This window comes from Eublepharis macularius, chromosome 6 (assembly GCF_028583425.1).
Source record: "Eublepharis macularius isolate TG4126 chromosome 6, MPM_Emac_v1.0, whole genome shotgun sequence".
NCBI classification, from domain to species: Eukaryota; Metazoa; Chordata; class Lepidosauria; order Squamata; family Eublepharidae; genus Eublepharis; species Eublepharis macularius.
In genome coordinates, this window is record NC_072795.1 from 9,943,526 (window position 1) to 9,956,682 (window position 13,157).

Here is a 13,157-nt window from a genome sequence, read left to right on the forward strand (position 1 = left end):
TTGGGTATCCAAAAAATGGAGCACTGGAAATAGATACAGAGTATTTATTCTGAGGAAGAAGACTTTGTTAGGTAAATGCTGATATAACTGGAATGTGTTTGTTATGGAGGCATGTGACCACAGCAAAGGAATAGTGTGTCAGCATCATCTTAATTGATCATTCAAATACTTTAAGTAGTAATCTAAACACAAAGTGTTTAACTGGGTCGATACTTATCGGGGCTTGCAGTTGTGCCAGATTATCATGAGGTGATCAAGGAGCTCATGTTACTCAAATAGACAGTTTCCTAATTAGTTGAGGAAATTAGCTTAAGGGAGAGAAATCAAGAGGGGTAACTGGGATTTTTCACCTATGTTTATGGGGATCGATACCTTAAGAGAACCCTCAAAATAAACCAGGCAGATGTGCATCCGGAAAGGTTTTTATTAAAAGAGAATTAAAAGGGCAAACATACAGAAAACCACACACAGCACACATACGAGGCTAACTAAGAGGAAATTAGGAAGAAAAGGGGAGGAAGAAATTTTGGAGAAGGCTATAGATACCATTGTCAAAGATGGAGGTCAACAGAGGCAGCAGTGACACGACCAGCATTTCACAAAGAGAAGAGAAGGCCCAAAACAAATTGAGGTGGTGTATGAATGGATCCAGATTTGGGGGTGTATGAATGGATACACACACAGACACACACACACACTGGTGGCTAGGGAATCCAGATGGCTTTCTCAGAAGTTGGACAACAGAGTTGGGAGAGGCTTAGTGAGTCTACTTGATGTGAAAGATAGGTGTAAATGGTGCTTAATGACCCTGTAAGTGCCAGATGGGACAAACTACCCGGTTTGGTAAATAATGCTGGGTGTTCTTTGATTAGGGTAAATGGGTGAGGGGAAGTAAGGCCAGGAATTGATGAGATGAGTCAACAGTTTCCTGGGAGCCTCCTTGTCCTAATTTATGTATCTCTCTGAGGTGTGAAGGCGGTCTTTAGTCAGCCAGCCGCTCTGGCTCTCCTTTTAAAATATTTTTCCAGACTCCCTGACTGGAATCCATTTTGTTTTATTTCAGGCCAGGTAGAGTCTTGTATTTATGCTATACGAGGAAGGGTGTTTATGATTTTATATCTATAAACTACCCCTCAGCAGGTGGAGAGATCTGACTGCTAACATTCTGACTCTCAAAAGCTCATACTCTAGAAATCTATTTGGTCTTTAAGATGCTACTAGATCCAAATCTTACTCTGCTTCTGCTGTCTGTCTCTTAACAACAACAACAACAACTGTGCTTATATACTGCTCTTCTAGACAGATTAGTGCCTCACTCAGAGTGGTAAACAAGTTAGTGTTATTATTATCGCCACAATACAGCTGGAGAGCTGGGACTGAGAGGAGGGGCTTCCCCAAGGCCACCTGCTGAGCTCATGGCAGGAGTGGGATTCAAACCAGTAGAGTGTTGATTCACAGGAAAACCACTTAACCACTGTGCTACAGCAGCTCTCAGCGGCTCTGTTGTCATTTTTTGACTCTTTGTTCTATAAACAGCTTGAAAATGAATTTCAGACAGACACTATCTGAGAGCCAAGCTACAAGTGACGCCTTACACAGGCTGGACACTTGTCAGCTTACCTCAAGTTTTGATGGGAAATGTAGGCATCCTGGTTTTACAGCTTTGCTCTCCATTACAGCAGCAAGACCAGGATGCCTACATGTCCCATCAAAACTTGAGGGAAGCTGACAAGTGTCCACCCTGTGTCATTCGTCACTTGTAGCTTAGCTCTCAGGTTGCTTAACATTTTAAGACCAATACCAGCACTTTCCACGGCATCTGCAACCAAATTAGCAGCCAGTGCTGCTGAAATACAATTAGGAAAATATGGTCCGACAGCAAGTGCACATTTTAATAGTGTATTTTAGATGCATATTGTAAACTGCCTCGAGCACTAAATATGGTAGAGAGGTGGCATATAAGTCAGCTAAACAAACAAATAAAGCTGCCTTACTCTGAATCCGACTGTCGGTCTACCGAAGTCAGAGACTGGCAATGTCTTTTCAGGGTCTCATGGACTTCACATTATCCTTTCATCTGCAGATAGCAGGGATTGAAGCTAGGACATTTTGTAGATGGTCTACCAGTGAGCTTCAACCCCTCCCCAAGTATCTGTCAGCATCCCAGCTGCCACAGTCTACATTACCCTCCTGCCTCTCTTTGCACGCTTGGTAAGAGAAGTACCAAAGGAGGCAAAGGAAGGCTACCCAACAGTGCAGGGGCTCCTCAATGGCTGGAATTTTGGCTTCTTCTTCACTATGGCACACTCACCAGCGCTCAGCTTGTGCTTTCTGTCCCTCACTCTTGGTCTGCTGCCTCCAGTCCTGTCCTGGGCATGAGAGAGCTTTTAATTTGGGCTCCCCTCTTCCCATTATGTGATTTTTCTGTGATGTGCTTGTATTTCACTGAGTCATACGCTGCTGCCAGGTCTAGAAATACTGAAGACCACTGCCCTATTGTATAGGGATCATTGTGTCATTCCCCCAAATAACTTGCCCCACCTGTGCTGTCCTATTCATGTTGTGTGGCTTCCAGTGACTGGACGAACATCAACATTCGTTTTTAAGACATTGCTCTCAATTGCCCCCTTTAACAGCCTTTCAACACATAACAACACTTCAGAAACCACTTCTCATATTGACATCTTCTGGTTTCACAAACCACCATAGGATAACAGTAGATTTCAGAAGAAAAAAATGGAATATACCATAACATTACATGTTTTTTGTATTAGTTTACTATGGCTGAGAATGGCTTTTTGCCACAACGGTTTCCTGGAAAGCATTAAACTGCTTTCATAATTCTACTTCCTAAATACACTCATGTTCTTTTCGTTTTTGCAAACTGCATCAGTTTTATCAGGGGATACCAGTTTGGTGTAGTGGTCAAGAACGGCAGGACTCTAATCTGGAGAGCCACTCCTCCACTTGAAGCCAGCTGGGTGACCTTGGGTCTGTCACAGCTCTTAGAGCTCTCAGCCCCACCCACCTCATAGGGTGTTTGTTGTTGTGGGGATAATAATAGCATAGTTTGTAAATCGCTCTGAATGGGTGTTAAGTCATCCTGAAGGACAGTATATAAATTGAATGTTATTATTATTTATTATTATACTGATGGATTCACATTTGATGGTGAATAGTGTTGTCAAGCCATAGCTTCTCTTCCATTAAGATCTCAAAGCAGTTCTCAACAATTATAACAGTTAAAAATCAATACAAAAATATGCTAGGCTGCTTCTAGAAGACAAAAATCCAACAACTACAGCCACAGTTGCAAAATTTTGTGCAACAGCCTATAAAATCCATCAGTTGCTTTCGTTATCAGGGTTTATGTAAATACCACCCATTTATATTACTGTCTATTTATATTATTGTCTATTTTAATTTTGTGCTTTTTTAATTAACAATTTTAACCTTGTGGGGTTTTTTTGTAGTATTTCATCTATGCTGGTCTTTGACCGTACAATAAATTTGATTTGATTTGAATACAAAAATATATATTTAATAAAATCACAATAAAACAGCCTAATACAAATTTAAAAATCACCTAGTCCCAAACTCATCCTATAAAATCCTGCAAATAACATTAAAGAGTAAGTAGATAAAATGCACAGCAATTTGCTCAGCCTCACAATAGAATCTTAAATATCAAAAGCACATTGAATAGTTCTGCATTGCAGAGTTTCCAAAACATCAACAGATGTCACAGAGCCTTCCAACAGCTCATTCTAAAAGGAAGGCCCCATAATCATAAAGACCCTAATGCAGTGATGGCGAATCTTTTTGAGCTCGAGTGCCCAAACTGCAACACAAAACCAACTTATTTATTTCAAAGTGCCAGCACTGCAATTAAACCTGAATACTGAGGTTTTAGTTAAGAAAAAACAACTCATACAGTTGTCCCAACTAATTAACATCTCTCTCTCTCTCTCTCTCTCTCTCTCTCTCTCACTCAGGAGCCACGAATGAAAGTAAAGCAAGTTGAATCAAAGCAGTTTGCCCTTCTTTAGACCAGCAGCCCTGCTTGCAAGCACTCTTTCTCTCTCTCTCTCTCTCTCACTCGCTCAAGAGCCACGACTGAAAGTAAAGCAAGTTAAATCAAAACAGCTTACTCTTCTTTAGAAAGCCAGCCCCAGCAGCCTGGCTGCTACCTCTGCTTCCTGCTGCTAAAGAGACAGGCAGCAGGGAGGCAGCCTTGAGGAAAAGGAATCACGTGGGCAGGGCCAAAACCCATGTGATCTCTTGCTCCGAGCTAGTGGAACGCCGTTGCAGGCGTTCCCCCTCCAAATGAGCCCTGGACCTTACGATCGGCGACTTGGCTCGCGTGCCCACAGAGAGGGTTCTGCATGCCAGCTGTGGCATGCATGCCATAGGTTCGCCATCACTGCCCTAATGGAAGAAAGTCGTGTCACCCCAGGACTGATAATCAGCGGCAAGCCTGTTGTTTTCTTCCATTTCTTCGCACTGGTTATTATAATAGTTCCCTTTGTCTCTGCATTAGAGGTGTGTTGTGTGGTTCAAAACTGGGATTAATATACCGAATTTTGGCTGATTCACTGAAATCTGGGTAGTACAAATCAAAAACCAGGTATTCTGAATTTTTACCAAATTTTCAGTAAAAATTCGGTAAATTCGGCCATTGTTTTCTATGGGAAAATCATTCTGTGGGCTATCTAGTGGGCTCATTTTTCAACCAAACTTCACCATATTAGGAAAGAACCTATTTCTGACTGACCTCTATTGACCTCCTAAGTTTCTTGAACATTGGACCCCAGGGTCCAGTTATGTGGGCCCCTGAACAAAGTGCCCCCATGCAGTCTTCTTTATTCCCTATGGGGTGGGGGAAATACCTGGGGATTGTCCAGGAGTCTGGGTGTGGCATTTTTAAGGAAACTCCACCAGATTTGCTGAAGCAAAAGACACTGTTGCAACTTAGCCCAACAGAACCAGTGTCATTCATAGTAGCCAGCAAACTGAAGCAAGAGAATACCAGTGGAGAAACATCACAGAACAGAACCAAATAGTATCCAGACACTAGCACAAGGCATTCCCTTGCTTCAGTATGCTTCTGTTTGGCTAAGTTGCAAGAGTGTCCCTTTCTTCAGTTTGGTCCAGGTGGAAGGGATGTGATTTTCTGATGTGATGTTGGTCCCCTTGCTTTACTTTGGTTCTGAAGGGATTCCATTCCTGTGTTTCATGGGTTTTTTTCAGTTGAGCTTTCTCTGGGAAGAACTCAGCTTACATTTGAGAGCGTGTCTTGGCCAAGGCAACCTTGCCCCACTGTGTTTCTGCAGTGAGAGTCAGCTTTGACCTTTTTCCCCATAGGGAACAATGGAGTGTCTGGGAGCACCTTGTTCAAGGGTCCACAGAATTGGATCCTGGGGTTCAATATTCCTGAAACTTGGAGTGTCTTTAGTGGACAGTCAGTAATAGGTTTCCTCCAAATGTGGTGAATTTTGGATGAAAAAATAACACCCCTTTAGCCCAATGGCTATCTCCCAGAGTGATTTCTTTATAGGGAATAACGGTTGAATTTTATCACATTTTTTGGAAATAGCCAAAGCAAATTTTTGGGGGGTGCACATCCCTACTCTGCATGCAAGTCACTGAAAAGCTGTACTTGGAATTCTGATTGTATTTGTGTCACCCATTACTTTTGCTTCTTGTCTATCTTGAACAATTTTAAGAAGTCACTCTAGGATTCTTTCTTTGGGCTACAGGAATTTCTTTGCACATTCTTCCTTGATAATATCTCTAGTTTCAACCCACAGTTCTCCCAGTTCATAATCAATTAAATTTAGTAATGCAAATCTGTTCTTTGCCCCCCACAATCGGAAGAAAGAGGCAGACACGATATTTGGAACTAAGGGCCGCTTTATTAAACATAACATAACAATAAACTGCGGCAAGGCCAACTGGCGGTACAGGTCAAGCCACGGGGTCCAACCAGTACCTCCGCCTTGACCTGCATGGGCGAGCCCCGCTGCCCCGGGCTTGAACCATTCGGAGAATGGCCTAGACCCGGCCGGCCAGGCAAAGGGTTCCCCCTCAAAATCCTAAAGCCTCAGCCATGGAGCATGAGGGAAGGACTTGCACCCGGGGTTCCCAGTAGGCAGTCTAGCCAGGTGGTGGCAGCCATGAAGCATGCCCTCCTTCCTGACAGACCCCTTTCCCCACCTATGGGGAATTGCCAAAGGGGTGCTCACCGGCCCGCTCCCTACTCCCCGACTTTCTCCTGCCAACGCGGACGACCAAGCATCGCTTAGGCCTCCGCGCCCCACAGGTGGCCTAGCGCCAACCTGAGGCCGAGCCGCAGGTCATTTAAAAAGACATCATTACCTGCCACAGACAGGTGAACCCCGTCAGACCTGTAAAGGTTGGCAGAAGCGGCCCGAATCCTGGGGTGAGGAAGAAAAATTCCCAACCCCCCGGCTAAAGCCTTCTGCATGGCCCTATTGGCTCGGCGCAAGGCCCGCGCCATGCCCCTGGGCTCAAAGGGTACTCTCCACCTCCTGCGAGGGAGTATCGCAGACCAGAATATATAAGTACCCGGCCATCGTGCCTTGATTACCCTGAAATCGGCAATCACTTGTGACGAAAGGGCCCGGCCTTTCCAGAGGCCAAGGTCATTGCCGCCCAAATGAATTACAACAACATGTGGGGGAGGACCCATCCTTCCCCTAAACAAGAGAGGTAATAACCCCGACCATCGAAGACCTCGTCGGCCGCACCATTCGATGATGGCACCGTCGCTCAGCCCCAGCTGAGATCCGATCGGGGACTTCCTGGCGTGAACGGCCGCCCAGAACACCATACTATGCCCCACAATGAGGATCCGCTTCCGATCCGGACGCCCCACCACACCTAAAGAAAATAATCAGTCAGTGGACAGACTAAACTTTGGCAACGGCCGGACATACGATTGATAGGCAGAAGAACGCCATCTGCCCACTCTCTGAATCGTATCACTCGAGTACCCCATTACCGCCGCTGTAGAGGCAGCCCCAATTCGAAAAGAGTGGGTGCCAAACCTAACGCCCTCAAGACCCAAATGCTGCAAGGCTCTACTAGTTACAGCCCAAAATTGATAGCGCGTCAATGGGGAAAGGTCTTCGTGACGAAATAACCCTGGGCCATCTCCCCGTACGGCTAAATAACGCCGTAGGGCTTTAACAGGGCATAAACCTTTTTCAGTACAGGGGCCCAACACAATCTCCGACCCCCTCCCCAACTGGTCTGTTTTTGAACGCCTAACTCTAATAGAAACACTCCCTCCAGGGAAGGTCACGTCATGAGCCTGAAGGGCACGGCCAGAAACGTCTAGCTGGGACTGGGCAACCAGCTCGCTCACCCGAAGAGCCCCAAAAAACGCAGTAAGCGAGGCCGCATGAAAGAGCCGTACTTCGAACTCTGAATTACAGACCCGTCCCCAAACAGCCCGAAGACCCTTAAGAATGGAAGGGGAAATAGGCTGACGCTTATCTCTTGAAACTGAAAGCTCCCTAGCCCAGCCCTCAAGCATTTTACGCAGCCGAAAATCACCACTAAAATCAGCGACTCCCCGTGCCTTACTAACAAACGCCAAGGCGGAGAGCTGTCCCCTAATGGACCTGACAGCCATACCACGTTCGCGTTGTCCAACGCAAAATTGCATCAAATGCTCGACTGGTATGGGCCAGCGCTGCTGCAACCCAGCCAGGGTCCGAAAGTCCCAAAACTGTCCTACCGCACGTCCGTACGATTTCCGCGTGCTGGGGGCAATGGCCAACAGAATAGCTCTATTCACTTCTGATTCCCAAGCTGCCACACCTCTGGGGGAACCCTGCCGGGAAACCTGTCGGCGCCGGGGGCTAGCTGACGAAAACGGTCCATCTGTTGGCGAGACAAAGCATCCGCCAGACCGTTGTTAACACCAGGGACATGCCTAGCTTTAAACAGAATATTAAGCCGGAGGCACCTCAAGGTAAATGCCCTCACCAACCGCATTACCCTGACTGATCTAGAGGTAAGGGAATTAACTACTTGGACCACCGCCATGTTATCGCACCAAAAGTGCACCACATGGTTGGACAATTCCTGACCCCAGATGAAAACTGCGACCACAATGGGAAAAAACTCAAGGAATGTGAGATCCCTGCCGAAACCCATGGCCATCCATTCATCCGGCCAACGGTCAGCACACCAGTGGCCCCTAAAATAAACACCAAAACCGATGGTTCCTGCAGCATCAGAAGACACCTGCAAGCTATCTCCCATCAGAAGAACGTCCCTCCAAAAGGTGACCCCGTTGAAAGATCCTAAAAACTCGTCCCACGTCTCTATATCCGCCCGCATGCCCCTATTAATCCGGAGCCGATGGTGAGGCGCCTGGAGAGATGCGATCGCATCACACAGTCTGCGTAAAAAAGGTCGCCCAGGGGCAATAGCCCTGCATGCGAAATTCAAGTACCCCACGAGCTGCTGCAATTCTAGCAAGGAAACCTTCTTTTTGCCCTTAATCTCTTGCAAGCGCTCCCTAAGCTTGCCAACCTTGTCCTCCGGCAGGCGGAAAGACTGGCGGACAGAATCAATCTCAATACCCAAAAAAATCAAGACCTGGGTAGGGCCCTCAGTCTTCTCCACCGCTAGGGGAACACCCAACTCTTCCGCGAGGGCCTGAAAACCAGCCAGCAGCCTGGCGCACTGGGCAGTGCCCGCCGGCCCAACGAACAAAAAATCATCAAGGTAATGAGCCGTGTCGCGGCAATGAAGCCGCCGGCGCAACTCCCACTCCAAAAATGAACTAAAACGTTCAAACGCCGAGCATGAAATTGAGCAACCCATAGGCAGGGAACGATCCATGTAGTATCTTCCCTCAAAACAAAACCCCAATAGTTCAAAATCATCCGGGTGGACAGGGAGAAGGCGAAACGCAGACTTAATGTCGCATTTCGCCATCTCAGCTCCCTGCCCACACCTGCGTACCACCTTAACCGCCTGGTCAAAGGAGGTGTAACGCACGGAACAAAGATCCCCCGGGATAAAATCATTCACCGAAGCTCCTCTAGGGAAAGACAGGTGGTGAATCAAACGAAATTCACCAGCAGCCTTTTTGGGGACTACCCCCAACGGAGAGACCCTAAGGCATGGTACAGGAGGCACGGGAAAAGGACCGAGCACTCGTCCCTCAGCGCACTCCTTCTTAATCTTCTCACGAACGATGCTCTCCATGCCGACCACGGAACGCAAATTGTCAGACATGAAAGGAGCTCTAGCCCCTTGAAACGGTATTCGAAATCCAAACTGAAAGCCCTCAAACAAATACGAGGCATCCTGACGCCTAGGGTAACATTTCAACAAGTTCTCAAGCACTTTCACCCTTACCGGGCTGGGGCCCTTTTCCAGCAAAATGCTGGGGCCCCCCGCCACCGGACTTCCTTCCCCCCCTCCCGGTTTGGTTCTTGGACAAGCCGAGTAGGGGTGGGGGCCTGAGCACGCAGGGCATTCATGCCTATACTTGCATGGCCTCCGACTGCACACTCCCTTGGACGTGAAGTCCCAGCAGAGCAACCGGGGTTGAACCTGCTGCCCCGCCTGAGAGTGGGTTGAGGACACCACCTGGGGGCGATGAATCAAGTGGCCACTATCGGCCCTGTCACCTGAGTTTGGCTTTGCAGGGGACATGACCTGCAGCCATAGCTGCTGGTGGATCTGGTCCCATGGTAACTGGGGATGGAGAGCAGCGCGCATCCTAAACTCTTCGTCGTACTGCAACCATGCAGCACCAACGAAGTCAGTATACCCACGGTAAATTATATTCAGGTACTGAAACAGGGCAACGGCCCTTAAGGGCTGCGCTCGCCCCAGTACCCCTGCATAAATTAGAAAACCCGGCAGCCAATTGTGCCAGTTGCGGTCCATTTTCCTCCTCTTAATCTTTTCTTTATCCCGATCGTCCAAGTCTTCTTTGTCCTTCTTCTCCAGTTCCCTGAAGAGAAGGCTGAAGACGTCAACGTACTCCCCTTTAACTATCTTATCCCTGGTCGCCTGGGTAAGATGATCACCTAATGGAAGTGCCGTGTCACCAAAAGGCAAAGCACGGTAAGGGACCAATCCGTAAGGGGACATGCCATATGGTGGGAACCCCCAAGGAGGGTAAGCTATAAGCTGCCCCATAGCTGCTTGGGCACCAGACTGCTGGCCCTCACTGGCCCCCCAAGGTAGCTGCGTATAACTCCCCCCTGCCGGGTGAGTGGGGGTAACAGGAGCCTGCCCAGGCCATCCTGCGTAACCTGTTGTAGCCTGGGTGGGCGCACTAAGTGTGTGTGAAGGTGTGGCAAGACCTAGGGACCCGGAGGCAGGGTCCCCATGGCCACGTGCATGCCTGCACAGGCGGTGGTGTCTTACCCTCCGCACCGACAGGTTGCACCGCCACGGCCACTTGCTCCACTTCACCTTGTTCAGCCAGCTCCGCTTCAGCCACGGCAGCATCCGCAGAAGATTCAGCTCCAACTTCATGGCTGGTTCCAGCTCCATCCGTTCGAACTGCGGACTCAAGGGCAGAAATGCGTTTTAAGATCTCCGTCCTAAAGGCAGACTTGGAAGCAGCCCGTACTGGCCTGGCGCGCTTCTGTGCCTCTACCGTGCCAGCAGCACTACCCCTGGCCTTCTCTAAGGCCTCAAGGCGTTTTAAAATTTCAAAATGAAAATTTTCCTCTCCTTCCTCATCAGAAGAAGAAACAGCCACCACGGCCCTCTTAGGGGGCTGTTTCCTAGCAGGCTGTTTGCCCTTGCCGGGTCCCTTACCTTTTTTAGAGGCCATCCAAACACACAAAATGGGGGCTCTGAACCCAACCAGTATTAAATACAGAAGGCCCCAATAACAATAGCCACAAAGTGACTGCCCCTCCTAGAAGGCTGTAAGGCTCCCAACGAAAGAAGTAGCAAAAATAGCTAGGAAAAAACTTAACCCCCCAGCCACCTAGACACGGGGGGGACAGTGGGGGAATGCCTGAATGGCCCCCCAGCAAAAGGCAACGGCGTGGGAAATTATCCTCCCCCCGCCCTGAAACCAAGAAGCCCGGAAGCCGCAATATCAGGCAATTATGGGGGAAAGCTGACCACCTAGCTGCGTACTGCAGCAACCAAAATGGCGGCCGCGCGGGCGCAGGGCAAAAGGCCTCCAAAAGAGAAGGCTGCGGCCCCAGCAGAACCGGGCGGCCGGAAGCTGGCCCGGACCAGCACCTGCCGCGCCGGATAAGGGCGGCCAAAACACACACACCCCTCCCCAATCAATTTTCAAGCCGCTAATGCGGCGCAAACCGGGCAGCTGGGACCAGCGGCTCCTCTCCGCGCCGCTCCGCGCGGCTCCCGGCGCAAGAAAGCTCCTGGCAATCGGCAACGGCCGAGGGAACACGCGCCGAAGAAACCGCCGCTCTGCTGCTCAGGAGCCGAGTGCTCCTTCCCTCCCCTCCACGGATCGCCGGGAGCGTGCAAAACACGTCTTTCCCAACCGATCGCGTGGAAGGGACTGCTGCTGGAGGGCGGAGACTCCCACTAGGGCGCTGTCTCCGCCCCCAGCAAATACCCGGATGCCCGGGAAATCTCTGCCCCCATTCTCCAGCCGTGGGAGCAAATACCAGCGCCCAGCTAAGCTGCAATGCAGCCGCTGGGTTAGTGCTGTATTACATGGTCTTCAATCTTTTCAGGAATGTTATTTAGGTTATATTCTGGCACTATGATTTTTTGAGTGGTTCTCTTCAGCTTTATTCTCATTTTTGTGTATATTATCAATTGGTTATCTGTGCCACAACAGGATCCTGGTTTTGTTTTAGTGGAGAGATTAGAGCTTCTCCATCTTCTGCTTCTGATTATGAAATCTATTTGGTTCCTGTATTGGCCATCTGGTAATTTCCACATATACAATAATCTCTTAGGTTGGCTGAAGCATGTGTTTGCAATGAACAGGTTGTTGGCTTTACACAATTCTAAGAGTCTCTCTCCTGCTTCAAACTGGAGATCCAGTTTGGTGTAGTGGTTAAGAGCATGGGACTCTAATCTGGAGAACTGGGTTTGATTCCCTACTTGAAGCCAGCTGGGTGACCTTGGGTCAGTCACAGCGCTCTGGAGCTCTCTCAGCCCCACCCACCTCACAGGGTGCTTGTTATTGTGGGGATAATAATAACATACTTTGTAAACCGCTCTGAGTGGGTGTTAAGTCATCCTGAAGAGCAGTATATAAATTGAACGTTATTATTATTATTCATTTTGTAACCATAGCCCATTTTTTCTGACAATGTGTGATTCTGCTTTGCCTCCTACTTTTTTATTCCAAAGATCTATGATAATCAGCAAATCTTATTTAGGTACATGATCTATTTCTGCTTGGATGCTTGCATAAAAGTTTTCAATTGCTTCCTCCTCAACAGCTATAGTAGGTCATAAACTTGAATGATGGCTATGTTTATAGGCCCTCCATGAAGTCTAATTGATATTAATCAGTCAGATTTTGCATTATCGCTCTTGATTGCTTGTGCTACATCATGCCTTACTATTAGAGCAACACTATATCTTCTGAGTTTGTCATTTCCAGAGTAAAACACTTTGTAATCTTCTGATTGAGAATGGCCTAATCCAGTCTGTTTTAGTTCACTCAAACCCAGGATTAGAATGTTTAAAGATTCCGTTTCTTCTTTTAGAATTTCAAGCTTACCTTAATTCATAGTTCTTACCTTCCATGTCCCTACTATATGTGTTGCACAGCATTGGACTTCCTCTTGCATCTGTTCACATCAGCAACTGGACATCCTTTTGTTGCCTGGAATCTCCTCCCAGAACTGGACATGGGCTTTATATATGAACTGTGCACAACTTGGTGCTGATGCCAATCCCTGCAAGGGAAGGACCTTCATGGGACTGGCAGGGCACCCCTTAGTCAGTGTCCACAAGCAACCCTTCCCGGGACCATTCTGGAGTAGCCACCCTGCACCCAGATCAACGTGCCTGCTTTGCCAAGATGCCAGCCACCACTGAGATCCTTACAGCAACTGGGACCAGTAGAGAGACAGAGAGAAGCCATGTTACAGAAACAGTTTAAAAAGGAAAACAAAAAGGACAACTATTTTCCTGTGTGAGCCATG